Source organism: Vulpes vulpes, chromosome 14, assembly GCF_048418805.1.
Source record: "Vulpes vulpes isolate BD-2025 chromosome 14, VulVul3, whole genome shotgun sequence".
Taxonomy (NCBI): domain Eukaryota; kingdom Metazoa; phylum Chordata; class Mammalia; order Carnivora; family Canidae; genus Vulpes; species Vulpes vulpes.
In genome coordinates this window covers 52,294,940-52,322,939 of record NC_132793.1, presented here as the reverse complement: position 1 = coordinate 52,322,939, position 28,000 = coordinate 52,294,940, and the positions used below count along the sequence as shown (strand labels likewise).

The 28,000-nt window shown below is 46.7% G+C and overlaps 1 protein-coding gene across 2 annotated transcripts in view; it reads right to left on the bottom strand.

Annotated features, from left to right (window-relative positions):
* The window catches only part of EFNA5 (ephrin A5), a 276,426-nt gene that overhangs the window by 98,366 nt on the left and 150,060 nt on the right, over nt 1–28,000 (bottom strand). The window lies entirely within an intron of this gene.

Genomic DNA, 28,000 nt, shown 5'->3' with positions numbered 1-28,000 from the left:
GACCTGAAATTGTACTGATGTAAGTCTACAGTGCTAGGCCTAAACCTACAAGTGCCTGCTTGTATTGGTTCTTTAAAAAGTTATTAGAAAATACAGAGTACTCATTCATTTGGGGAATATAAAAAATAGTGAAAGGGAATAAAAGGGAAAGGAGAAAAAATAAGTGGGAAATATCGGAAAGGGAGACAGAACATGAAAGACTCCTAACTCTGGGAAAAGAACTAGGGGTGGTGGAAGGGGAGGAGGGCGGGGGGTGGGGGTGACTGGGTGATGGGCACTGAGGGGGGCATTTGATGGGATGAGCACTGGGTGTTATTCTGTATGTTGGCAAATTGAACATCAATAAAAAAAATAAATTTATTAAAAAAAAGAATAGACACATAACATAAAAAAAAAAAGAAAATACGGAATAATACATATTTCCACGTCCAAAGTGCCCTACAGATATGCTTCACAGACACAAGGCTCTAGGGAAATTGGAAATGCCAACCCGACTACTATTTTGGTTGGATTATATAATGAAATGTACACTAACCCTCAAGCCATTTTTCCATAAGTCAGCATATTGCTAGAACTTTCGGCATTTTCATCTGTTCAACATTCCCGTTTATTTATTTACCTTTTTATTTAGATTTAAATTCAGCCACATTTGTGTGACCTTCCTAAGAAGGAGGGTACAAAGAGGTCTCAGAGATGCCCTGGGTTCCTAAGGAGCTTAATGCCAACGATCACATTTCAGCCACAATAGAAGGTAGGACATAGTAAGGGCCAGAATTTAATTTTCTTAACTGTAATGCACCAGGTTATCCAAGGTACTGTGTGACAGATATTAAGACTAAGGACACAAATTCTGCTCTCCAAAGCTTCTGAGGGGGAAAGAGCAGATGTTCAATAAGCCCGTTATGTCGATACCTGGATTCCTTTGACAAAAAAAAGGGAAAAGCATAAAAGCCCAACAAAGCCTTAAAGGCAGAGCTTCTTGGGGACTTTCTCAGAAGAAGCCACAGTTGAAACAGAACCCAGGTGCTGAGACTCTGGGAAGACTGGACTCGAGCGGGAGGAGGCGGAGGGTGGAGAGTGAAGTGCGACCCAGGAGTAACAGCCGGGCGGCCCGGAGCGTTGGCTGCCGCGCATCATGAGCCACCCTGACTCTGTCATGACCGGAAGTGGGCTTACGCTTCTCCGTGTATTCAGGCCTGTGCCTAGGAAGGCGGTTCTGCCAGCGGCGTCGGGGGAAGGACTCCCTGGAGCAAGCAGGCCGGGAAAGACCAACTGCTGCTTTGTGCAAAGGCCTGGCGAGGGCGGAGGGCCCCTGGGGGACGCCGGCTTGGAAGAGTAGAGAGGAGGCCTTGGAAAGGACGGAAACGTGACCAAGGGAAGGGGGCAAGACGGCCTCACGAGACACAGCCAGATGGGAAGTCGTCAGTTGGGCGGCGACAGACGTCTCGAGTCTGGGAGCCGACGGAGCCCACCCTGAGGGTCCTGCCTTTCACTGGCTCCGCGTGCACTTGCTGAGGCCCTGGGGACACGCGAGGGCGCGGCAGGCAACAGGGAGTCCGTCTTCCCTGCTGAGAGGCACGAGCCACGAGTGAGGACTGAGGTGTGTCCAAGCACAGCCAAGGAAACCCTAAGGCTTTCTCGGGTTCAGAAGAGGGTGGTGGAGCGGGGTGGGGTGGCAGCTTGGCTCGAGGAGAAGGGAGTGGAGCGGCTCATAGGGATGCTATTCCCTGCTGCGGACACAGCCTTCTCCCCGGGGCTGGGCCCGATCCAGCGAGGAAGAGACAGCAGTAGCCCGCGTGCATCGCGGAAGTCTGACGACGAAGTAAATAGGGTGGTCTCTTCACGTGCACTTGACGTATTGTTAAAAAAAGACACAACAGGCCCCAAACGGAGTCGCTGGTCCGAAGCCTGCATCCCCAAACCAAGACTTAGGCCTAAGCTAACCACGGTCTCCTCCTCTCCCAGGAAGGTGATCTTACACGAGTCCATCTGGAATCGTCTGGCCCGCGCCCGAGATGGACAGACCACAGGACAGACTGACCACCCCCCCAGCCCCCCAGAGACAGACGGAGCCATCTGTTCCCGCCTTGGCCCTGCCCTCTCCTGCCACAAAGCTCTCCCGCCTCGTTCAGCTCCTTGGAGCTGCTTTCTATTCGCTAGAGGGGAGGCCGCCTGCTTCGCCAATCACGGGGTAAAGCCCGTTTGATCTTTCACCAGTTGATTTTTTACATTTTACACCCGATTCTCTGAGGACACAGAGGAAGTCGTGATTCATCCTAAGAGACCCAGCAATGCTTATGGGCAGGAGCGAGGATGCCCAGAAGAGATGATGCAGAGTCACAGTTCCACAGAGTTCGTTCTATTTCTTTTTTTTTTTTCTTTCCTTCCTTCCTTCCTTCCTTCCTTCCTTCCTTCCTTCCTTCCTTCCTTCCTTCCTTCCTTTCCTTCTTTCCTAAGATTTTATTTATTTATTTCAGAGACAGCGAGAGAGGGAGAAACTGACTCAGTGCTGAGTAGAGAGCCTGACACGGGGCTGGATCCCAGGACGCCAAGACCACGACCTGAGCCAAAGGCAGACGCATAGACAGACTGAGCCACCCAGGCGTCCCTCCCTCAACTAATTTCTTAATAACATATTCCTAAGCTGTGTTTCTGAAAAAAGATTAAATGTGTTAGAAAAAGAAAAGCTCACTATTCCGGTCTACATCAAGTAAATAAATATACTTATCTACTGAGGGAACACAAACGGAGTCTCGGCTGGTCCTCCACCCAGAGAACATGTGCTTTTAGGGACAAGAAAGCCGCACATCTCCTGCTCGAGCCAGAGCATCAGAAGTTGAGCAGGGAGGGACGCCCGGGTGGCTCAGCAGTTGAGCGTCTGCCTTCAGTCCAGGGCGTGACCCCGGGGTCCTGGAATCGAGTCCCACGTCAGGCTCCTTGCATGGAGCCTGCCTCTCCCTCTGCCTGTGTCTCTGCCTCTCTCTTTCTCTGTCTCTCTCATGAATAAATAAATCTTTTTTAAAAAAGTGTTTTTGGAACGCCTGGGTGGCTTAGCGGTTGAGCATCTACCTTCGGCCCAGGTCGGGATCCCGGGGTCCATGGATTCAATCCTGCATCGGGCTCCCTGCATGGGGCCTGCTTCTCCCTCTGCTCGTGTCTCTGCCTCTCTTGAATAAGTAAACAGAATCTTTAAGAATAAATAAAGAACCCCAAAAACCAAAGAGGTTGAGCAGGGCAGGTGGCCCACCCTGCGCTCACTCTGGGTCCTCTCGGCCTGGCTCTCAGAAAAGACCAGCTCCTGGGAAACAGCTGAAGGATGCACCCCCGGACTGGGCCCAAGTGCAGCTGAAGGATGCATTCCCCCAGTCGGGCCCAACCACAGCTGAAGGATGCACCCCCAGACCGGGCCTACCCGCGGCGGGAGCTGCCCCAGTGCTCGGAGCAGCCGCAGGAATTCCTCTGGGCCTTGTTGTGACATCATTTGTGCAACGTAGGCCCGCGATGGCACAAAGTGAAGCTGGTATCTGTATGGGGTATTAGCGGAGGACCCTCCCGCGCCGGGCTTTAGATGACAAAATGTCAGCCCCAATCATCTGACAGGCTTTGGTCTCCCTCTGTAACCTCTTTCTTTTTGGCTGCTCTTTTTTTATATACATATGACACTAACAGAAAAATAAATTGAAAAGAGCACTGAGGCAGAGTGTATTTCACGCACTGGTGCCAATGTTTCATATCTCATGAACCTCGGGAAAACAATTCGTAGAACTAATTAGTTTACAGTGTTTAAGCAGCTTGTTTCTCGTCTTTAATCTTCTTTATGTAATACTGTGAACAAAGCCATATTATCTTCTGATTTTTTTTTATACAGTTTAACAAATATAATCTCCCTTTTCTTTCTAGAGATTACTTCATTTAGACATCAAACGGCGTTGTTGTTGTTGTTGTTTTTCCTGGGGAGAAGGGCTATAAATAAATTGACATCTATTCACACAGGTCTCAATGGCCCAGCAGATCCACCCAAGCCCTAATCCTCTTTGTTGTCATGGAATCCACCTGGCTTAATTATATTTACAGTTTTCAGCCACACCTCACGGCGCGCAGGTTTTTCCTGAACCCGGCCCATCTTCCCCCGAATCCCGGCTGTAAGTCACATGTCGGCTGCTGTCTGGTTCGCAGATCCCAGATGATGACAAGGCCTAAAGCAAAGCGTCGGGTCCCCTCCAGAACACGGCCCTGCTAAACCTCCCCTCAGGTGTCTTCGAGGCCCAGGGCAGGGACGGGATTTAAGGCCCCCGCAACCTAGACCCCAGGGAATGGCAGGGGGTGCACAAGTCAGCTGGGCCGGGGCATCAAGCAAGCACAGGAGCCTTGGCCTGGGCGAGGTTTATCTTAGAACAGGCCTCACCGAGTGCGACTGTTAAGAGAAAGTGAAGTTTTTTGTGCTAGAAAGTGACTTCACGGCCCGGCTGGCGGGGCTACGATGTGCTGGTCGGGAAGCAGGCAACTGATGCTCCAGGCCCGGCAGAGGCTGGTGCTAAGGACCCCGTGCACCGCCAGGGCCCCAAACCGTGTTATTCTCTGGGAAGGACCCCTCATGAGCGCCAGGGCACCCACTGCAGACTCTTACTTCTGCATTTGAGGGGCGCCTGGGTGGCTCAGCTTTTGAGCATCTGCCTTTGGCTCAGGGGGTGACCCTGGGGTCCCGGGATCGAGTCCTGTGTCGGGCTCCCCGCATGGAGCCTGCTTCTCCCTCTGCCTGTGTCTCTGCCTCTCTCTCTGTGTCTCTCAGGAATAAATAAAACCTTAAAAAAAAAAAAGTATTTCTGCATTTGAAGCCACGTGACTGAAGAAATGTTACGGTGGCAGCCAAGACCCCCTGCTGGAGGGTCAGCCCAGCGGGGCCAGTGGCCCTGCAGAGCCGCCTCCCCGCGCCTGCCCTCCCAGGCCTGTGCCCGCAGGAGAGCTCAGGTGACAGTGACACGGCAGGTGGCGTTGACACCTGTGTCCTAAAGCCAGAGGAGCCGTCTTGGGAGCACGTGGTGCCCTGGAACTGCTGTACGAGCCCCGCATGGCCGGCAGCTGCCAGACTTCGCGCGCTGCCGGGACCGAGGTGCCCCCGATGCCCGCCCGAGTTTCCCCGCGCCGCCACCACTGCTTGGCCGCGGGCGCTCGCTCTGCATGGGGGAGGAGCGCAGGTACCCGGTCGCCGTGGAAGACTCACGACCCTCCACCGCGTGGGCTCAGCGGGATCGGGACGCTGGGGGTCGGATCGGGCTGCAGGTCGCAGCTGTGTTTCCCGTCTTGCACGGATCAGCAGTTGCCGTGAGTCGGCGTGCCAACTAAGGACGGGGCGAACTTGAAGGCGGATCGAGGCCCTGGGACGGAGAGTCCTCGGGCGAGCAAAACACAGACTTGCACCGAGTACCATGTTGCAGGGCCACTGGCCCCGCTGGGCTGACCCTCCAGCAGGGGGTCTTGGCTGCCAGGGTTCCCGCCACGGATTTTTCCCAACACGGTATATAAACCTATCTCCGGGCAGCCCGGGTGGCTCAGCAGTTGAGTGTCTGCCTTCAGCCCAGGGCCTGACTCCGGGGTCCTGAGATCGAGTCCCACGTCGGGCTCCCTGCATGGAGCCTGCTGCTCCCTCTGCCCGTGTCTCTGCCTCTCTCTCTCTGTCTCTCATGAATGAATGAATGAATGAATGAATGAATAAATAAATACAATCTCTAAAAAATAATAATAAATACATCTCCTTTTCCTTTTGGTTTTTTCTTTTTCTTCTTCTTTTTTTAAATGTGAGATCTCTTTCTGCTTACTTTCAACGGGCCCAGCAATTGATTTGTTTTCCATTGAACCTCACCAACTGGATGCCGAAGAGAGGGGATGGCATATTCAGATGCCCTTAAACTTTTAGATTCACCTTTAAAATGTGCCAAGGCAGTGTCACATTCAGGGTAAACGTTGTGCAATTTCTGGGAGGCCGGGAGGAGAACTGAGGGCCCCACGGGCGAAATGACATAAAAGGGCTTTACAGTAAAACAGACTCCAAGCTCTATTGGTTCGTTTTAGTTCAAATCAAATTCCAATCATCAGATGGACATGAAATCCCAAACAAAAAGAAAAATCAGATGATTCCCTCTTGTGTGTAAAAGAACACCAAGGCTTGGACAGGAAAACAAAACAAAACAGAAAGAGCCAAACCTGCCAAATTCAACCCAAAGTGTTCTCACAAACACCCACTGGGCTTCCTGAGTTGTCCCTTCAGTGTCAGGACCCCTGAGGGACAACACAAGTGAAAAGATGGGGAAGACACAACCACACCCTGGAGACCTTCCCAGGTGCAGGCAGCTGGAGAAACCAGACACACCTGTAAGAAACAACCAGGTGGGGCAGCCCAGGTAGCTCGGCGGTTGGCCCAGGGCGTGATCCTGGAGACCCGGATTGAGTTCCACGTCGGGCTCCCTGCATGGAGCCTGCTTCTCCCTCTGCCTGTGTCTCTGCCTCTCTTTTTCTCTGTGACTCTCATGAATAAATAAATAAAATCTTAAAAAATAAAAAAAAGAAACAACCAGGTGATGATCAAAAGGAGATTCATTATGAAATCCGAGAGAGAGTATCCCGTTACTAGGCAGAGATGCTGAAGAAATTAAAAAAGACAAAAGACAATAGATGAGGGGGTGAGAGGGGTCCGTAGAGTTCACCCATTTCCACGTCCTTGACCTTCGGAGCACACAAGACCACACCACTCTACGCCGCACGATTAGGCAAAACCCGAGCACCGGGGAGGATGTCATCTGGGGTCAGGGCAACACTTGCATATTCTCCTGCAAGCGAGCCCATGTTGAGACGCCAAGGCCACAGCACGGACACAGCCTCCCCAAGGTTTCTGATCACTGACTCTCTGCACGGACAAGAGTTACTTGTCGTAAGAAAGAACCTGGGCGCAGCCCCCTCGAGATCCTGGGGCTGTTTGTTACGCGGCACATGCTGTGTTGCGCTGCAAGATGTGTCCCCAAGCAGGGAAAACCCAGGGGGACACGGACACTGAGAAGGACTTTGGGACCCCCTCACTGCCTTTTTTCCTCCTTGGCCAGGACTCTTCCAGCATTCTTGCCTCCCTTATCTCTCACTCACATCCTCCAAGCCGTGGCCAGGGCCTTGTCAGCCCCACCTCCGTGTGTATCTGTGTCTGAAGGCCCCGGGGGGATTTCCCCGACACAAAACAGAAAGAGCAGACTCGTTGGCACAGGAGGCAAGGCCCAGGATATCTGGCTCCTGGGTGTGGCCAGGCCACCGGTCCCCTGCTATCCTCCTGCCACCAGCCTCCTGTGGAGCCTCTATCCGCTGCACCTCCGTGCACGGCTCCCCACTGTCTGTAATGCTCTCCCCCACCTTGTCCGTGGTGAGGGCATAACCAACTTCTGGCAAGGTCCCCTCCCTCTGCCAGGCCCCCATCCCCTTGGTGTTCCCTTACCCCACTACGCCCCGCTCCTTAAAACCTCTTCTTCTGGTCTCTGTCTCCTCCCACTAGGTGGTGAGTGGCTCAAGGCAGGGGCTGATCCTTTTCTGTATCCCCCAGAGTACGCGGCACAGTATGTGACACGCAGCTGGGATTTGCAGAAATAAAGAATGTGCAGAGGGAGGAAGGAGCGCGTGAGGCGATGTGTGCACGACAGCGTGAGGCAGAGGACAGGAGCACACCGGTCTGCTGCAGAGGAGTACCACATAAATTTAAGCGGCTACGAGGGTGTCACATTATGAAGACTGGGAATTTTTCACCTGATTCAAAACGTGAGGGGGAGTCATTATAACTTCTTGGACAGAGAAATGATGAAAATTTTGTCCAGCTATGTTTGTGCCACTCGTATTCCCCCTTTGACTGTAAAAGCTCCCTGAAAACAGGGGCTGCGCCTTAATCATATTTGTATCCCCTATAGCAACAAGCACAGTGTTTGTATAACAGGTGCCAACAAATATTTGCTGAGTTTAATACTAGAAAAATTACTCCCTACGCGGTGAGGCTGGGAAACCAGCCGGGAGGCTATTGTATTATATACAACGTCAGGTAGGAAATGGATTTAAAGGAGGGTAGTGCCCATGGAAACGTGGAAACAGAAATCCGAGAGAGCCGAAGAGTCCAACTGTCCGGTTTTGAATACAGATTCATGTTTGGAGCCTGAGCACCTGCAATAAACTGGGGTATATTCACAACACAAATGTTGGAAGGTTTTTCCCAGGGAGTAGATGAGTTCGGGGCAGAGGACACAGCTTCTAAAGTGGCGACGGGACAAACAAACAAAAATGGGCTATAGCTCTAGAAATCCGACCTGCCATACGCCGATTTTATCCCCCACCTTGGGCTCTGGTTTTCATTTTTCAATTTTTATTCGTTGATTCATTCATTTGTTCATTCACTTAATATTTACAAATTACTTAAATTGTGCGAGGCAATGTTGCTTCCGAGGCTTATTCAAAAGTCTGTTTGGATTTACTGTCTGTTTCACGTTGACCTTTTTTACTTACTCCCCGAAGGCAGCGATGATGTGCGAGGTAAAAGAATGATGTGCCTATTTCTTCTGCTGTGTTTGGTTTGCCAAATATCCCTGGTTATTCACTATCAGGTAGGGTTTGCAGGGGCTTCTTGTCGAAACATTTTTTTGGGGAGCTATGGCTGTCAACGTGTAGTCCTACAGGCATCTAATTATTTTATTGATCTTAAAGTCAAAGCCAGAAACCCTTCAGAAGCCACACCTGGTTTTATTTTGAGCCTTTTCCTCTTAAGAAGATTCACACACACACATGCGCACGCACACACATAACGATCTAGTGGAATTACATCCTTAAAAAACATATTAAGAAAAAAAACATATTAAGAGTGAAAGACAGAAAAGAGATTATCCAATAGTGGAATCTTGGGGGCTTGGTCCTAAATCTTCCAAGGAAGATCATGTGTTGGGAACAGAATTCAAGGTATAGAAAATATATTATCAATAACTTAAACAGGACCATTGTCACACATTCAGTGTGTCATTTCATCTACAGCAAACCCGTATATTGAACTAAACAAAACTTAAAAGTTCACAGATGTGCCTTGAGTCGATCTTAAGAGGACAGCTGAGGCAGTATCATTCCAAAGTAGACTTAGAAGGTACCTAGAGGGGCAGCCCCGGTGGCGCAGCGGTTTAGCACAGCCTGCAGCCCGGGGTGTGATCCTGGAGACCTGGGATAGAGTCCCACATCAGGCTCCCTGCATGGAGCCTGCTTCTCCCTCTGCCTGTGTCTCTGCCTCTCTCTCTCTCTCTCTCTCTGAATAAATAAATAAATAAATCTTTAAAAAAATAAATCCTTGCATTAAAAAAAAAAAAAAAAGAAGGTACCTAGAGCTTCTTTCATCGGATCCTGAAATTTCTGAGCGTTTCTTGGTTGAGTTGACTCTCACCGGCCACCCACAAGGTCCAATATCAATGTTTGCATCCCTCCAAATGACCATCATTGGTCTTTCAAATAATTTTTGATGGAAGGAGAAAAGGACACCCCCACGGCAAGGACCACACACCTGACCCATGCATGCACACTTGCAACTAAACAATGATTCTTGCTCCGTGAATTGCATTACACCTTCTAAAAAAGGAAATCGCCAAATCAATCATTTCAAAGGAAGCCAGCCATTTCCTGCACTCTGACTCCGCAGCACTTCGATGCCAGTGAGTGGGTGCTTCGTTCACCTCACCTGGGGCCTGGGGCTGGCCACAGTCTACACTCGAGAGTCCATCAGGCATTGGGGAAGGGGGTTACCACCAACTGCTGACTCATGTCTGTCACTACACAGGTGAAGGAAGCTGATACAGGTCAAGAGTCTACACATCCACACTCATGGCTGATGCATTAATTACAGTGGACACTCAGATGCATCGTCCCCTGCTGGGCCTCCGTTCATGGGGGACAAGAAACACGGTGTTGATTCCAGTTACCCAAACTCTAACATGACACTCTCCCAACCATTCTGGCAGTGTCACCTTACCCTTCAGAGATGCTACTCATTACGGATTTCAAAATAGAATGAGATTTCAGGAACCCTCGATCATCTTAAAACCTGGCTCCAAGAGAGGAAAATGGACCGTGTGCCTGCTTAAGGCTTAAAAATCACGTTTTACGTTTAATCTCATTCATACCACATCTCGACATAGTTTATAAATTAGGGAGCACAAGTGTTATCAGAATTTGGTTATCAAATATTTAGGGCCTCTTGGCTATGTCACCATTGGGTATAGGACAAATGCCGGGTCTTGTCTCGTCTAGGCAAACTGCCTCCGGGGTAGTGAGGAGAGGATGAGGCTCTTCCTCTGGGCATATTAAAAATCATGAGGTGGCATGTGCTCTGAGCAACAGGACTCTTAATTCTAGCATTTTCTCAGTGGGAATTCAGAAGGCTTCTGCTAGTCCTTCTTTATTCTTGGGGACCAGAATTAAGGGAAGATTGCAATTTTTATGTCTTTATATAGCCACAAACACTATAAATAAAAGTTACCACTTGAGAGGGGAACTGGATAGCTGGAGAACAGGAGTGGGAAAGAGACTTATTTTCACTCTGTATCCTTTTATAAGCTTCTGAATTTTGTATCCTGTCATGTACTAGAGGCTTGAAAAATAAAAACAATTTAACACTGGAGGAGGAATAAAAACAAACAAGCAAAAAAACCCTACAAAACTTTCCTAAACTATGTTTTAAAGGAAAACAGCCCGTCTTATAAAGTTGTACAAATTAAAAAAAAAAAATCTTAAGAAAACAAGCCAATGCAATATTCACAATAGATTTTGTAAAAATGCTTCAAAGACTCTTTACCTAAAATGCTGCACTTGGGTAGATGCTATTAAGAAAGAGTCATATGTCACCTTTTATTATGATTACTATTCAGCTAGGAAGTTCATTACCTACTTCAGTTATTATAAAAGTTAGACATTAAAAAAAAGAGAGATAATGTGTTTTAAAAGCAAAGCATGTTATTTTTCCCTCTAAAAGAATATTCAGCATTTCAGACAAATACATATTATTTCGTTTATCTATTGTGATCATCCTATTCTCTTCAATATGACCCAAGAACGTTCATGAATGTGCTTTACCACATTAGTCATTCTCATACACTAAGATCCCACTAGAGGAAAAAGCCACCTGTTTGTGGTCTTCCTAGACAAAATTAGGCTGATAAGCCAGGTCCCTCAGTTTCAGCTTGAAAGAAAATTAGCCTGAGGACTATTCTTATGTTTGAATTTCAACTGGAGAGCCAAAAAATGCTAAAAAATAATGATGTCGAGAGTTGAAGCACGGATATCCTATTTGTTACTAATGCCTCTCTGCAATAATTACTTTTATTTGTTCATTTTCTGGAGTAGACACAATAGTTTCATCTTTATCTTTTACAACGGAATACTTTTTAGTAAATAGGAGATAAAAGACCAATAAAACCTTTGTTCTTCCTCCTTTCAGCCAACCCCTAAGGCCTATTTTATCTCCAGAGTAGTTATCTAAAGTGACTTACTGATAAGAAAAATTAAAGGACTCTGAAGCTGCCTGTGTGAAGGAATTGCAGGGGGCTTCCCACACCCTGTTTTCTGTTCCGGGCAGAGGAAGCTGCCCACAGGAGGATAGCTCCGAGGCCTAAATTCCTTTTCCAAGAAGAAAAACAAGGTCCATACCAAGACTCTGGGAGACCCAAGTCATCCTTCCACTGTCCTGTCCCTATTTGGATTCCCAAACTCCTAAGTGGCAGGATAATACTTTCTAAGGGACCTTTGTGTGCAAACGCATCAGTCTTCATAACAGTCTGCACAAACTCTACGATGAGTTATTTGCCCTTGTTGCTGACTCCCTTCGCCCCAACTGGTATTTTTTGCCGTCAAAATAATACCAATAGTGTATGTTTATTGAACAGAAGCTGAGTTCTAAGTGGTTTCCATGTATCAACTCATTTGATGTTCACAACAATCCCTGGGCTTCAGATGATCATGATCCTCGTTTCAGATGAAGAAATTGGGGCACAGACACACTTATCCAAGGTCATGTGGCTAGTTAGTGCTGAGACTGAAATCCAGGCAGTCAAGCTCTAGAGTCTGTACTGTCAACACTATTTGGCAAAGCGTTTAATTCTCTCTCTCTTTTTATAAAGATTTTATTTATTTATTCATGAGAGACACACAGAGGGAGGCAGAGACGCAGGCCCCACGTAGGGAACCCAACGTGGGACTCGATCCCAGGACCCTGGGGTCATGCTCTGAGCCGAAGGCAGATGCTCAACCACTGAGCCACCCAGATGTCCCAAGTTTAATTCTCTTAAGATGATTGGAAACTAAGTATGAAACAAATTTTTACCTCTACAATCTTTTTTTGTTTGTTTGTTTGCAATATCTGACTCAGGCAACAAACATCCACAAATTCCTTATGTATTAATATTCATTTTAATACATATTTACTCAATCTCTAGAATGTGCATTCTCATGTCAGCTATTTGAGAAGAATAGGAGTAGGCGCGACAAATAACACGTGTTATCAAGTAGTCTGAAACTCCTTGGCACTTCCTCTCCTTCAAAAAAGGCATAAAAAAGAAGAAGAAAGGAGGAGGGAGGAGGGAGGAGGGGGAAGAAGAAGAAAGGAAGAAGAAAGAAGAAGAAAGAAGAAGAAGAAGAAGAAGAAGAAGAAAGAAGAAAGAAAAAAGAAAGAAGAAAGAAGAAAGAAGAAAAGAAAGAAGAAGAAAGAAGAAGAAAAAGAAGAAGAAAGAAGAAGAAAAAGAAGAAGAAAGAAGAAAGAAGAAAGAAGAAAGAAGAAAGAAGAAAGAAGAAGAAGAAGAAGAAGAAGAAGAAGAAGAAGAAGAAAAAGAAACACTAAAAAACACAGTTCTAGTCATTCCTGGAAGCCAAATTCTTCTAATACCCATGGTCTTGGGCATTAAATGGCTCCTGGCCTGGTGTTGATTGAGGCAGGAGAGAATTCTAGGGCAGCCAGGCAGGTGGGCTGCACGTATCAAAGGCAGAGGGACGATGCTGCCCTGACGAGACCACGAAGTCCAGCTCCCCACTGGTCGTCCGTGTCTTTTCTCTCCTTTCTACAAAGTCAACATATTCCCCCCAAAATTAATCTTAAAAACAAAACAAAGCAAACAGCCCCCACAGTTCTTTGCCACAGGTAAGATGAAAGGCTCCAGGTCATAGCAAGTTTCTGAGACGTAACGTCTTGGTGAGTTTTTCCACTTTCAGGCTGTTTGTATTTCAACACAGGATCCTCACTGAACTTCGGGGAGGGGCGGTCAAGTCCCTTATCACAACCCAACCTACGCAGCAGGTAGGCCCTACCCTGGTCTTCCCTCTTGCTCTCACAAGAGGAGATTTGTAGCAGAAGAGACGAGAAACATGTCTTTCAGGGGGAAGTGTTGCTGACTCCTACTCCGGGCAGCAGTTGCGGGCTTGCCAAGCGACAGGATGTACCTCGCGAGTGACTAAGACTTCCTACCAATTCCAAGGGAGGAACATGCTGGAAAAGAAACCCGGGTCGGCCAACCTATGACAAAACCCAGGTTGGGGGTAGGACTTTGGCTCCTCCTTCTCATCCCAGGCCATAACCTCTCCTGCTGAGATAAAACGGTTTTAGGAAAGAATCAAATGGACACTCCATGTGGTTGGCTTCTAGAAGCAAGTCATTTCCTGTCTAGAGCCTTGGCTTTAGGCTAACCTTTGGGAGAGGATGTCCCCTGGACGCCTGGGGGATGATGGATCACTGTCTGCCCTCCTGCTGACCAGCTCTCCCACTGGTCCAAAGTGGGCACTTGTGGTTTTGTATCAGCTCCCTGGGGGCGCTTACATTTATGAACACAGTTTGGGCCTCGGAGCTGGCTGGTAAGCTGCCTTGGGTGAGAGGGTATACGGGCTTACGTGATGCCTATCATGAGGGAAGCATCGGCCTGGCGGTGTTTCTGTCTGTGGAAGCAGGCAGGAGTTTGTCAGAGAACCGCTGACATTCCTGGGGCAAATAAATCAACACGCCCACGTCTCCTAACTCATTTGCAGGAACAAGTACACATTCCGCTGAAATGGAGAAGTCAGGAGGTGGTCAGAGGCAGAGACCTGGGCGGGGAGAGGTATTTTAAAATGCTTCTGGGCCGGTGCACTCGTCCCCTTTTTGGGGATCGCATCTAGAAGGTGAAAGGACCCTCACACATCACTGGCAAAAAAGTAAGAGTCAAGAAAAGCTACAACGCCTGAACCCAAAGTCAGCCAAGGGTTCTTCGAACAGGTGGAAACTGAAATACGGTATGATCTACGGAAATGGGAGGCTGTCTGGGTCAGTCCTCTGCTTCAGCTAAGGCCCTAGAGAAGGCACCTGTGCACGTCTGTCTGTCTGTGTCTCCCTGACTCCCTGGCGAGCCTTAGGAGGAGGTCTCAGCATCCTCTTCAATTGGACCCGGTGAGATCTGAGACTGTAGACCCACCTGAGTGGGTCCCACCACAGAATTTGCAGGTCATGGTACAAATCAAAAAGGCCCCCTGCTCAGAAAAAGCAGGAAAAAGTACCATTAAGGGCACTAAACTATACAGCTTTTCCCTTTCTCCCATAGTCTATTTCTCACAATGTCATTCAGTTTCTATCCAATGTCGTTCTAAACAACGAAAAATGAAAATACTTAACTATTGGCGTGAATCTCACCCTTCATCTTTTTTTTTAAAGATTTTATTTATTTATTCATGAGAGACACACACACACACACACAGAGAGAGAGAGAGAGAGAGAGAGAGGCAGAGACACAGGCAGAGGGAGAAGCAGGCTCCATGCAGGGACCCCGACGTGGGAATCGATCCCGGGACCCCAGGATCACACCCTGGGCTGAAGGCAGGTGCTAAACCACTGGGCCACCTGGGCTGCCCTCACCCTTCACCTTATACGGTGTAACGACAGGTTTAAATGCGAATATACGAGCATTAAACTTGTACGTGGAATCATCAGATGACACAACCTGTGTACCGTAGTCCATGCACGCCTACCCGTCCTGCTCTAACTGCGCAAACGCTTCACGCAGCTAGCTCAACTTTTAAAACTTAATTCCTTGATGCATACAGGTTCCACCAACACCTTATGGAAATGAGCTGTCTCTATGACATGCTTGCCCTGTACTCACGTGGAGTCTCCCAGAACTCACACACACCACCGTCCACGTCGATGGGGCATCCTGAACACTATATGCACACTGTGCCCCAAGAGGCAACTTTTTCCCCATCCCCCTTCACTCATGTGCATGCTCCCCTTACAAAGCACTGGTTCAAAGATAAACCTAAGGATTCTGAAAGGGCAGCAGCAAAGCCTTCATTAAGCCACGTATGGGGCCTCCCAAACCCAGGGCCCCGTGTGACCTACGGGTTTCCATGATGCTGGCCCATTCCTGTGAGATGGTCTATCCCGACCTCTGATAACAAAGCCCTCTGAGGACCTGGGTTTGGTGGCAACAATACAGATTGTGTGGTCAGGCTGCAGGGGATTGACTGCGTATGGTGATTACCCCGTAAATTACCTGTTCACACAGTTTCCCAGGCTTGCGTGCTTGGGCCTATAATTATATGAGGCCGTCTTCCTTAAGGAGGCTCAGAATGTGGCCTCGCTGCTAGCCCAGGAAACAATCCAGATAATTATTTATAGCAGCCAAAGGAATCTGTGCTTTCTCTTGCTGCGAGCTCTTCTTTCCCATTGGAAACAGAGGCAAGCACATACTTTGCTTCCTTCTCTTTGTTTCGATACGCCATGACCAAAGAGCAAGCGAGCACACAGATTTTGGGGAGTCGTGTGAAATCAGAAAGGCCGCAAAAAAAGCATACGGGAAGATACTTGAAATAACAGAAGGCAAAGAAAGATGATTAATATCTTCGCAGCTCAGAAGAAAAGTAAAACACAAGCCAGATAACTCATATCCCCCCAAGAAAGACAACAAGAAAGCCCCCCCCCCGCCCCGCCCCCATACAGGCACAGCATACAGGAACGGCTGCGAGCACACTTCTCTCCTTTCTGGTCTCTGAATAGCAATGGGTTGCCAACAGTTTGAATTAAGGAGCCAGGCTGCATCTGCAGCCAACAGCTGGAATTCAGCAACTGTTGTTAATCCACCTTAATTGCTTATTATTCTATCAATTGTTGTTTGTGCTTTTGTTATTCAAAGTAATTTTCCCTGCACACACAACCGTGCATGGTTTTTTCCCCCACAAGCTGTGGCCAAAGAATTCTTGTGCTGCAATCCGAGGGCTGCTACCGTTTTGTTTTGAGACAAAAACATATCGACGGTGGATTAAAATAAAAACAAAACACGCCGGCGTTGGTAGTGACGCCCACAGACGGACTAACGTTGGCCTGTACATACAGAGACACAGGTAGGAGCCCCTTCTAGATAAGAACAAGGCTTCTTTTGGGGTTTTAATTAGAGGCGCAGTTAGCACGGTCGCTGTTTTCCCTAAACAATTCTTCGCCTCCTCGCTTGAGGGAAGGATTTTCACTCCACCACTTTATTGCCCTAGCGAATAAATGAGATCCCAGGGTTCCGGGAAGAAAAAAAAAAACCACCAATATAAATGCATCAGGTGCAAATTACCAGGGTAAATGGGCCCGCGGAGGCTGTGAGGCTGGCAACGCCAACTGGAGTATCCGAGAGGGCCCAGCAGGAGAAGGCCCAGGTCCGGGTCCGCAGTCGCCGTGCCTCAGTTTCCCTGGTGCAGCCGAAGCGGGGGGGGGGTCCCGGGTGCAAGGCAGGTGTGGACTCAGCCGGACAGCGCTCTCACCAGAGCTTCGGTGCCACCGCTCCTCCCCTCTCAACTCTCGAATCCTCCCAGTGCCACTGCTGGGTGGCAGCTCTCAGAGGCGGCCCCCCACCCGAGGAGGCCCCTGGGACCCAATCTCCGTCTTAGAAACGATCCCTAGAGTCAAAATCTGCATCGCGGGGCTTTGTGCCCTGTAAGCAGGCACAGGGCAGGTGACTGAGGAGCCTCAACCTGCGGGTCCCGGGCTGACCTGTCCCTCGTCCCCGCACCTGCTGCGTCCATCCCCCGAGGGACACAGGTGCGCGGGGCAAAGGCCTTCTTGTTCTTGAGCGATTTTGCCAGCATCTGTAAGTTTAGTACAAGCAGCGACCTAGGCCACCCTTGTCTCTGCCACCAGTGCCTCTCCACTGACCGAACCAACAAGAAGCCACAGGGCTCTCTGTTGGCGTGGCCTCGCGTCTCCCGGCACGGTCCTCTCGGGGTGTGGCTGTTGCCCCCGGCACCCTCCTCTGGGTCTACCCCGCACGCATCCTCGCCAGTCCTATTTATTATTTCCTTATTTGTGCCCCTGAATCACGTCCCTTAAAAATTAGCCTGTTCCGCCCCGCCTGGAATGCGAGACACTGCAGGCAACCAAGCATATGCTCACATATGATAAAAGAGCCGTATTATGGCAAAGCTCCTTAAGCGATATTTGCCTTCCCCTTAAATCACCTTGACTCTGTTTCCGCACGTGGCAAGGGCCTGAAAAAGGCTGCTGATGGGAAGTGTTTCCCGGGAATGCTGTGGCTAGGATCACCCGTCCTGGAGCCTACAGGAAGAAACCTGTGAACACTGGAGTCAGCTCTGGTTTCCAACCCTTACTATGTATTCCTGCCCGAGGTCGCCTTAGCCTGTTTCAGAGCCGGGGCCAGGTCAGGTCAGAGCCAGAGCCGGGGCCAGGTCAGGTAAGGAGAGATTCACACACAATGCACACCAGCTCCAGACCATTCCTACAAGCCTTCTCTGGCATTCCCATCAAGTGTCATTTCCTAAAGACCACAGACCCTTGTTAAAACAATTCATTTGTATCAGTTAAGCCTCGTTCACCGAAAGCCAATCAACTAAATGATTCCTAAATGTGTTTTATTTATTTATTTTTCTCTCCTAAATGTGTTTTAAAAATATTTCTTCGCTCATGCAGGATATATATATATATATATATATATATATATATATATATATATATATATATATATATATATATATTTTTTTTTTTTACTGCTTTCATAATATCAACTATAATATCAGCAAAGGGTGGCATTTCTCTGTAAACTAAGCCTCCTTTACTCTATTTGTGCGACGATTGTTATGTGGTTTGGTGATGATCTGCATTTTAAATACATTATATCCCATTATATCAGAGATGACATGTAAATGCAAACATTATAGCTTATTAAATCAGCCTTACATTCATCAGTTCAGGAGCAATGAATCAAATTGCCCTGATTAGCAAAGAAATTCCCAGAAACGATTTTTTTTTCTCTTTCGAGATGGGTGATTTTAATCCCTTAAACTACTTTTGTACTGTATTCCAGTACTTGTGTATTCACTGTTCGAAAATGTTTAAACTGCAATAATGCCTCGATACGCTCATTATTTACTAAAGTCTAAGACACGTACTAGAGGCGACGTTTCTGTTGTGGCATCTTAGCCCTCACTTCGCCGGACCTTTAATGATGTTCAGAACGAGAATTAAAGGACGCTGATTTTGTACATGAGAGACAGAGGTGGAGAGAAATCCTCCCGCTTTAATTCATGGCGTTAAAAAAAAAAAAAACCCACCCATTATATCAAAATAACAAGGCACAATTAGGTGAAAAAAAGTAGTGGATGTTGTATCCTGTGGGATTTCATCAAATTTAACCTCTTTCTGGCCTTCAAGAAAAGTCCTGCAGCCGGGATACAATTCTGAACCTCCCTCCCCACCCTGGGAGCTGAACTCAATGCAAAATCCTTCATGTGATGGGTCTCTAAGACGACCTGGGCATCACCTACAGGGGCCAGATAAGGACGCCAACCGGGTGGTTAGTGCCCAGGCATCCCTCCGTCCCCCAACGCGGCCCGAAACCGTCCTCCTGTCACTCCGCGGGTCGCACCCTTTGCAAGCACCCGGGCACTCCTCTGCCTCCCTCCCTCACCTTCCTCCTCCGATCCTTCTGGAAAACCAGATGAAGCTAACCTCCGTTGGTTCTACCCATTTCCCTGCCGCCTGGCTGCCGCAGGAAGCTGCAGTGTCTGCGGCTTTGGGCCCGGGTCCCCTAGCCCGGAGCTCCCGAAGCCATCAGCACGGGGAGGGGACCGTCCTCACGGCACCCACGGCCTCTCGCACATCGTCCCCAGAAGCGGGCCAACCGCAGGAACTGCGCAGTCAGGGGCCTGGTGCCGAGGTTAGGCACCCCGTTAGGGGGCACCGCGCGGCTGTGGCCTGCTGCGGGCCGGCGGGGCTTTGATAGCACACGGCGGGAGCTGCTGGGGAGCACGCGCGGGCCTGACACACACACACACACACACACACACACGCGTGCGCACGCGTACACTGTCGGGGTGCAGCGGACATGGCCCTGCTTTCCACGTAGCAGACCATGGCTTCTAAACTCCTTTCCATCAGACGCCACTGAGAACACCTGATAAATGGCCCCCAGGGGGGCACTTGTCACTGCCTCGGGGCGAAGGGCGCCCCACCAGCACGAGGCTGGCGCACCTGCCTCCTAGGAGCAGCGGGTTCGATCCTCTTCCCTTTCCCCGCCGCAGACACCCCTCCTCCAAGAGGCACGCCAGTCAACAGATGGTCTCTGGCTAAGGTGTAATCAGGAGCAGCTTGCTAAATTTACCCAAAACAAATAGAATTACAGGCTTTTGCCCGAGTCTGAAATTGAATTGAGAACTGGGGTGGTGGATAATAGAAACGAAAATGGAAGAGCTCAAAATGTGTCACAGCCCGTTGGGAAAGGGCCAGCGCGGGGAGAAGCCTCGGCCGCACCCCAGCACTTCCTCCCGGGGGCGGCTGTTTCCCCAGACCCGGCCGCCCACGTGGGGCTGTGTCCCCTGGGTTCCCCCAGGGCTCAGAACGGGCACAGGCGTCACCGGCTCAGGAAGCCGTCCGCCCTCAGCAGATGCGCGGGGAACACCAGTCTACCCGGTATTTTGACTATGTGGTGCCCAGGTACAAAGCCTTCACTTTAGCATCTTTTTTGTTTTTAAAGATTATATGTATTCATTCGTGGGAGATGCAGAGAGAGAGAGGCAGAGACCCAAGGCAGAGGGGAAGCAGGCCCCTCCTGCGGGGAGCCCGATGCGGGACTCTATCCCGGGACCCCGGGGTCACGAACTGAGCCAAAGGCAGACGCTCCATCACTGAGCCCCCCGGGCATCCCTTCATTTTAGCATCTTTGTAAAATGGCAACAGTTTCAACCATTCATGCATCAGAACATAAGGGTCATGAAGGGCTCTGGAAAGCCTTAACCTAAGCACTGGTGTTCTTAGGTCTACCCCTAAAATTGCTCGTCATTGTGAATTATGCACTGCTCAGGATAACGGCAATATAAAGCCTGAGAAAATGCCTGGGGAAAAAAAAAGGACAGCATAAAACTAAGAGTAAATCATTTAACCTGTGCCTGGGTTTCACTGCCTATATAGTGAGAACTGTGCCACCCACGCATATCCCTGTCGAAGGACGCTGTAAAAGTAAATGAGGCAAAATATGTAAAGACACTTAAGTTCTAAAGAAATAAGGTCTTAACAGGTAAGGCCATTTTTAACTCAAACTCTGAGCAATCACTTTAATAAAACTAGTCTCATCATCACTGGTATTTATCGCTAGAAAAACCTGTTTACCCTTTAAAAAAAAAAGGTGCAACATTTCAATGACAGCATGCATGAAATTATTTTTAAACCAATAACCAGACAATTCTCCTCATTCTTCATGATTTAAAATGTCACATTATGGAAAACTTCATCTTCGTACATCAGTCAGACTAACGTTTTCAAGCATCAGTTGTATCAGGGGTGTCTGAAGAGCTTTCTGGTTTCCTTCAGTATTTTTGTTGGAAGGAACTCTCTGCCATGCAGAACAGGGATCCCAAAAGAAAGGTCTGTCTTGTGGCAGGATGAGAGTATTTGGGGATGGGATATTTTTAAAATGATCTAATTATAAGAGCTTTATTCTTCAGGTTTGCGTTACAGACTAATCGCAGTTAAAGTATCTTTTTACATAATCGTTTTAAAAGGCAGCTGTTTTAACACGAAATTATTTTTGTTCAATGTATCCCATTAATGAATTCTGACAAAATGTGTCTCTACTCTCAAGGAGGCCACATTTTTGGTGATAGGTGATAAAAAATGAGGTGCTGGATCCGCCTTACTAAAATATGTACCCTCTGTATAGGGAACTTTATCTGCTCTCCTCTCATGTTGTTCAGAGGCAGAAAATGGATTGTGGAAGTACTAATAATACATATGCTTATACGAGTAAACATTTTGAGCAGAATAATGAACAAAACAGATAACGGTATCTAATTACTACATAACCCTGGGCTAATCCTGTAACTACTGTGATTCAGTTTACCTGTCGGTAAAATCAGTACAAGAGGCTCCCTACCTATCCCCCACGTGTCTGGGTGAAAGCCCAGGAAAAAGAAGCAAGGAAGCCTATTCAGGCACCAAGTCTGAGAGTTCTGACACATATCTGTGGAAGTACAATTATAATGATTTTCATTCCTACTCTAGGAGACTCTGAATTTTAACCTTAAGGAATAATTCTCACTTTTTTATTTTAGAATGCTTCAAAAATACAGCTGTAACAGAAAAACCTACCATATAATTATTAGCAAAATTATGGCTCTATAAATATTGTCATATTTATTACTCAATTATTACCTCAGTAAGCCACTACATGCATTAAAAAGTAGCTCTGTATTTTCTGTATTTTTAATGCAATTTGTTCTGAAAAACTACTGTTAACATTAATAATAAAAGACAAGTCCTGTAAAGAGAAAGTGCCTAACAAGGACTCGGCAATAATCTCAGTTTAAGGCAAAAATGCTATGAATTTTAAGAGGAGGGACTAATAAGTAAATATTCATAGTTCATAATTTGTGAAGCAGTAGGCATTGTATATCTGTTGGGGGGGAACCACTCTTTGTCATACGAATGGAAATTTTAAAATAATACCAAATGATTTTAAGTTAAAATGACTTAGGAAAGCTTCATGGCATCCCTATGTTATTAATTTCATACACATTCCGTGAGAGAAGAGACAGGCCCACACAAAAGGTGCACCGTGTAGTGATTCTCCATGCAACAAATCTGCAAACACTGCCTATGGCATGCTGTATCAGAAATCTAGGCAGCTGGAAATCACAGCAGACAAGAAGTTTCAGGTCATTGATCTCAGAATTGAAAAATTTCCTCTAGTGAGCCAAAATGAATCCAGCACATATCATTGACAACACACACATCCCTCCCATGCCCTCAAAACAAGAAGCGTAGCACTGCGAGGTCACATCCCCGAGAGGTAGGGCTAGAAAACGCAGGCTTCCACGCCAGACAAAGGGTATGCATGCAACTAATTGATTGCTGGCAACGTGCAATCGTTCCGTAAATATTCACTGAATATCTTCTATTGGAGGAGGCACGCTAAGAATCAATAGTGAGACATAGAAAAGTGACATTTATTAAGAACTTTGTATTCTAAATTCTTTACTGAATTTAACTCATCTACAATCCCCTCCTCCTCCTTCCTTTTACTCTTTTTCTAGCTTCCCCCAGAGTAAGTTACCATCATCCCCATGTTCCGTTTGAGAATGGGATGGAAGTGCACAACGGCTTGACGACAGGTTGACTGAGCTAAGTGGCAGGGCCAAGACTAGAACCAGCCTGTCGACTGCGACACAACACCACGCTGCTGGGAAGGAGGGCCACGAATGCCACTCCAGGCTTGTCGGCATTCTTGCTTCACTAGTGCAATCCCCATGGCCTTCGATGACTCCCAGCCTGGACATCACCAGTCCCGTGGGCCCTCTCTGGATGTCCCTCAGGAACAGCCATCTGCTCCCTCCTCCGGTCCCTCAAGGACCCTGCACACATTCCAATTTTTGCACTTATCACATCTATATTGTACCTACCTCCGTACCTATTATGCCCTTTTTATGTCTGGGGCCTGGCCTGGCATCAAGCATCCAGTAAATAAAAAATGAACCTGTCCTTAGAAGACTGCAACTGAATAGGAGAAAGAGTCCAAAATCTGTTGGAATGAAGGTCTGTGTTTGTTGTTAAAGGCAATGTGTGATCATGGTAAGTAAGAGTAAGGGTTCTTTCCGCACAGGCTACTGAATTACGGATTGGGGTGAAGATGGGCTCAAATCGGACTCTCTAGCCTTCAAGGATGGGAACGGCCCTGGTGATTGGAGATGAGGGGAGGTGCTCTGAGGGCCAGGGGCAGAGAGGAAGGATTGCCCGAGGCAGGTGGGATGCGCAGGCCAAGCCGCAGTCAGAAGTGCCCCATTCCTGGGGGGCCTGGTGCAAAGCAAAGGCAAGAAGGCAGGCTGAGGGCCGAACCCGCAGCCAGGCTCTTCAGGGCCAACCTAAGGAGCCTTGAATGTATTCTCTGGGCAGCAAAGAGTTTCGGGCAAGAAGAAGGCACGACTGGAAGAGCAAGGTAGGAAAATACATTTTGCGTTGCAGCATAAAGGTGAATGGGGGAGAATATGCCTTATCTAGTTTAAGTGTGGAATCCACTCAGAATTTCTTTAGTAAGAAGGAAAAAAAGCAGCTGAAACATTCACTTCTTGCTGAAGTGGCCCACCTTGATCCACCAGGCAAACTGTAATGGACAGTTTTTAACATTAAGTAAAAATTCATTGAGCATGCATTGCCCCCTTATGATGCTCCTTTGTGCTAAGGCTCCCCCAAAACAATGCCATCGTCTTCAGGGATAAGGATCTCAATTTTTGAAAATGAACAGAATATGGAATACGAAAGACATTCATAAAAAGCATCACAGGTTGTTTGCAAAGGTCTGCAAAGGAGAGCTATTACTCTTCTATAATATCATCTGTCAAAAAGAAAACATGCATTTGTTCAAAAACAAATTATACAATCAGGATGGGAAAGGACATGAGAAGTAACCTAATTCCACAGCTTTTTGGGAGGACCAGAGAAGTTAAGCAACCGGGCCTTCGGTCACACAGGGGGTTGCTCGGAGAGGAGCATAGAGGCTTGTGGATTATAAGCCTCGTATAAGCCTCGTCTCGGAACGGCTCTGCCTCTTGCCATCTCTTAGAGTTGCAAATGTGACTATGCCATAAAAAGAATTTCCAGTATATTTTGGCACAAGACAAATTTTAACTCTTTAGTAAGAGCCACACGGACTTTTAAAAGTTTAAAACAGGAGAGCCGATGAGAATGGAGCACGGATTCCTTTGTTCACTCAGCAGCTTACATGAAAAACCTACTCAGGCCAACGCAAGCCCTACCCTCTGGACGGTCACCTAGCTACTGTCTGTTGTGAAGTGCAAAATACCAGATTTTGAGGACTTATTATAAAAAAATATATATATAAAACATCTCAGTAATATATTTTTTCTCCTGATTGGGTGGTGGAATGATAATATTTTAGATTTGCAGGTTACATCCAAAAATAGTGTCACTTTTTTTTTTTTTTTGCTTTAAAAAATTTAACTATGAGAGGGGCACCTGGGGGGGCTCAGTGGTTGAGCATCAGCCTTCAGCTCAGGTCGTGACCCCAAGGTCCTGGGATCGAGACCCCCCTCCCCCCCACGTCCCTGATGAGCAGGGAGCCTGCTTCTCCCTCTCCCTCTGCTACCCGCCCCCCCCACCAGCTCGCGCACGCGCGCTCTCTCTTTTAAATAATCTTTTGAAAAAATCTAAGAGAGAACTTAAAATTACATAAGTGGTTCGTTCACATGACATTTCTGCTGGATGGGGCTGCTCAGGAATTTGAGCAAGACTGACCAGCTGTGGGCTTTGGCACCCCTAGGAAGCCCAGGAAAGGAGATGGGATGGAATCTAACCAGCCTAGAGATAGGAATCTTAAAAGGGAAAAAAAAAAAAAAAAGAAAAAGAAAACAAAAGACTTGTCTTCAGGGCTTATGTTATCTCACAGGAAAAAATTTGGGGAGTTACCCATGAGAAAGGAATCTCTCCCATCAACTGTGGAACTTCACAGTATAATGCCTTTGGCCAAATCAGAGCTCCTCCCTCCTCCCACTGAACTAAGCTTGCACTTTATCTTTCTGTTCTCTGAGGAACCAGGAGCCAAGTGAGGTGCAGATGGATGGCTTCTTAGAATATAACTGAAAAAATGCCAGTCCTTATGTTCAAAAAGCATCCACCTTCAGTGACCACCGTTACCATGTGAACATCCCAGGTTCTCACGCACAAGGTCACCCGATTACAGAAGCAGCATTCTGGGTATTTTAGTCCTTAAGTGTGGAGACACACACACACACACACACACACACACACACACACACGCACTATCACGGGGTCGCTCGGTACAAAGCACTATTTCCATGTATGTCTTAGGCTGCACAGTTCCCTCGGTGCTTAGTATGCTTTTTAAATATAAGCCTGGGCCACATCCACCTTATGACAACCTTGAACCCAGGAGCTGCAGACAAGCATTCAGATGGCTTTATGGTTTTCCAAGTGGCAAGAGCTGAACTACCAAGGTCAACTGTGCAATCTTCTGATCATCTCTGGCCACTGAGATACAGCAGTGGCCTTAATTAGAAAAAAAAAAATTTTTTTAAAGATTTCATTATTTATTTCAGAGAGAGAAAGAGAGCCTGTGCACATGTGGGAAGGGGCAGAGGGAGAAGCAGACACCCCGCTGAGCACAGAGCCCTGTGCAGGGCCCGATCCCAGGAACCTGACATCATGACCAGAGCCGAAATCAAGAGTCAGACGCTTACCGGACTGAGCCACCAGGTGCCCCCTAATTAGCGAATTCTCAAAACGAAGGGTTAATAAAGCAAGGTAGAGCCAACACTGTTTTCCAACAGAAAATAGTACACAAAAAAGCTGGTAAAACAAATATGTGCAATGAATAAATCCTTTTATATTACTAAGAAAAAAAGCCCTACACTTACTTTCACTTAAAGGTGTTTCAATATTTATTCTTAATAATTTAGTTTGTTTTCTCATTTCCAGTATCATTAAGGAATTAAACCTTCCACTACTTAAAACATTTCATTAAATCATTCGTTCATGTGTTTATTTTTGTAGTATTTCTTTATCATATGTCAGAGCTATTCTGATATTTATACTTTGTTAGATGGGTATTTTGAGTATGATAGTCTAAATTATCTAGGAGCAAACTTCTTTTTTTTAAAATTGCATTTGAACAAAGCGCTATTCTTGTAAATTTATCTGCTTTGCTCTGGAAATCACAAGAACTTGAGTCACCCAACAATGTGGACTAGTGGGACATGTTAGTCTTCAATGCAATTTTGCTTAAATTTTTTTTTTTTATCCCTTTAAAACCTAGGACTGGATTTCTTTATATACTCTTTTTATATTCTCTATTTCTTTATATGCCTCTTTCAGACTCTTTGATAACCACTAGTTCTTTTCACCTAAAAGAACCAACGCAAAAGAATAAACACGGTGCAAACTTTTTCTACATTCATTAAAAAAAAAAACGCTCATATACACCAGTATGGTTATCAAATGATTTTAAAATGTATTTGAAAAACACTGGAGTGTGTCTTCACCAGGGCAGTAACTTTTGCCTGTTATATTCTTTGCTACATCCCTAACCCTAGAGAAGTTCTTGACACACAGTAGATGCTCACTAAATATTTCTGTACTGAATGACCCAGAAGACACAAAGTATAAATGGTTAATGACTGAATAATTCATGATAATGGTGAGGCCATTAGTTATTAACAATATGCTATGTGATCACCATTCCACTGTATGCTACAATGTGAACACTTCAAATGGTAGCTATCAGGAATGATTAAATGTTAATGACAAGTAAGTGCTTGATAAGTTTTCTTGAAAAAAATGGATGAATAAATAAACTGCAAAGACTGGGTCAGGATTTAGAAAACTGAGTCACTGGGACATCATGATTTCAAAACTGCATAGTTTATTTTATTTTAAAAAGGCAACGAAGACCAGAAATGCCCAAACTTCTTATAAACCTCCCCCATGAAAGCTTTTTTAACAGTGTCCAAAACAAACAAACAAACAAACAAACAAACAAAAAAACCCTATGATTAGGTTTTCCAAATTTACATTTGAAGAACTAGAATGACAATGAACCATCCATCCAGTCATGAATTGGTCAGGGATCAGAAATCCCTTCTTGATTTTGAGTATTCTAAGACACCGAAACTGTTAAACTAAGTGGTAAATTCAACCACATGGTTTACACGGTCACCACAACAATTACATAATTATTTCGACATAACTGCATGCCTGGATGTGATCCTCTCACACAGTTTGAAAAAATGATGCTGATATTGAGGATGTTTTGAATTCCAAATGGCTTTAATTCATCTTGCAAAATACACTTGCTTTTGATATGTATTTTGCAGTTCTGACTGCCTGTGCTTATCCGTTTATAAAATGCCGTAGCCCTTCGTTTGACAATAAAGCACAAAATTCCTTTAATTTAAATTTACGTCTGTAAACTACCTTAACCGCCGGGTAGCACAGCTCTAAATTCATCCTTACCACAACTGCCTATTTAACACCAAAACTGTCCATTAAGAACAAACTCACCAAAATACAGTCACCATCTATCAGTGCGCACAGATATTATTTTCTTCAAAAACAACAACCAAATTGACATTAATGCGGCTCATGAACATGTCACGTAGAGATGTGGTTTGTTCAAAGGGCAAAGAAGCCATCACAGCCCCATCTGCTCGCAATGCATTTTCCAAAATCTTCGTTAGCCCTATTACCTCATAGTAAGGCTTTACAACATTTTCATGTGAAAAGACACACTCCTCCCTTAAGCTCTCGCGCACAAAACCCCCAAAAGGTGCATTTTGGGAAAATGAAGAAAATGCCATGATGCTATCTACAGCGGCTGCAACACTTGTTTTACTTCCTTTTGTAAGAAGTATGAAGTCAAAGGAGACTTCGAATGGTGGGCAGATGTAAGTGGCATTTGGCTGAAAAGACATAAAGCAGCATTCA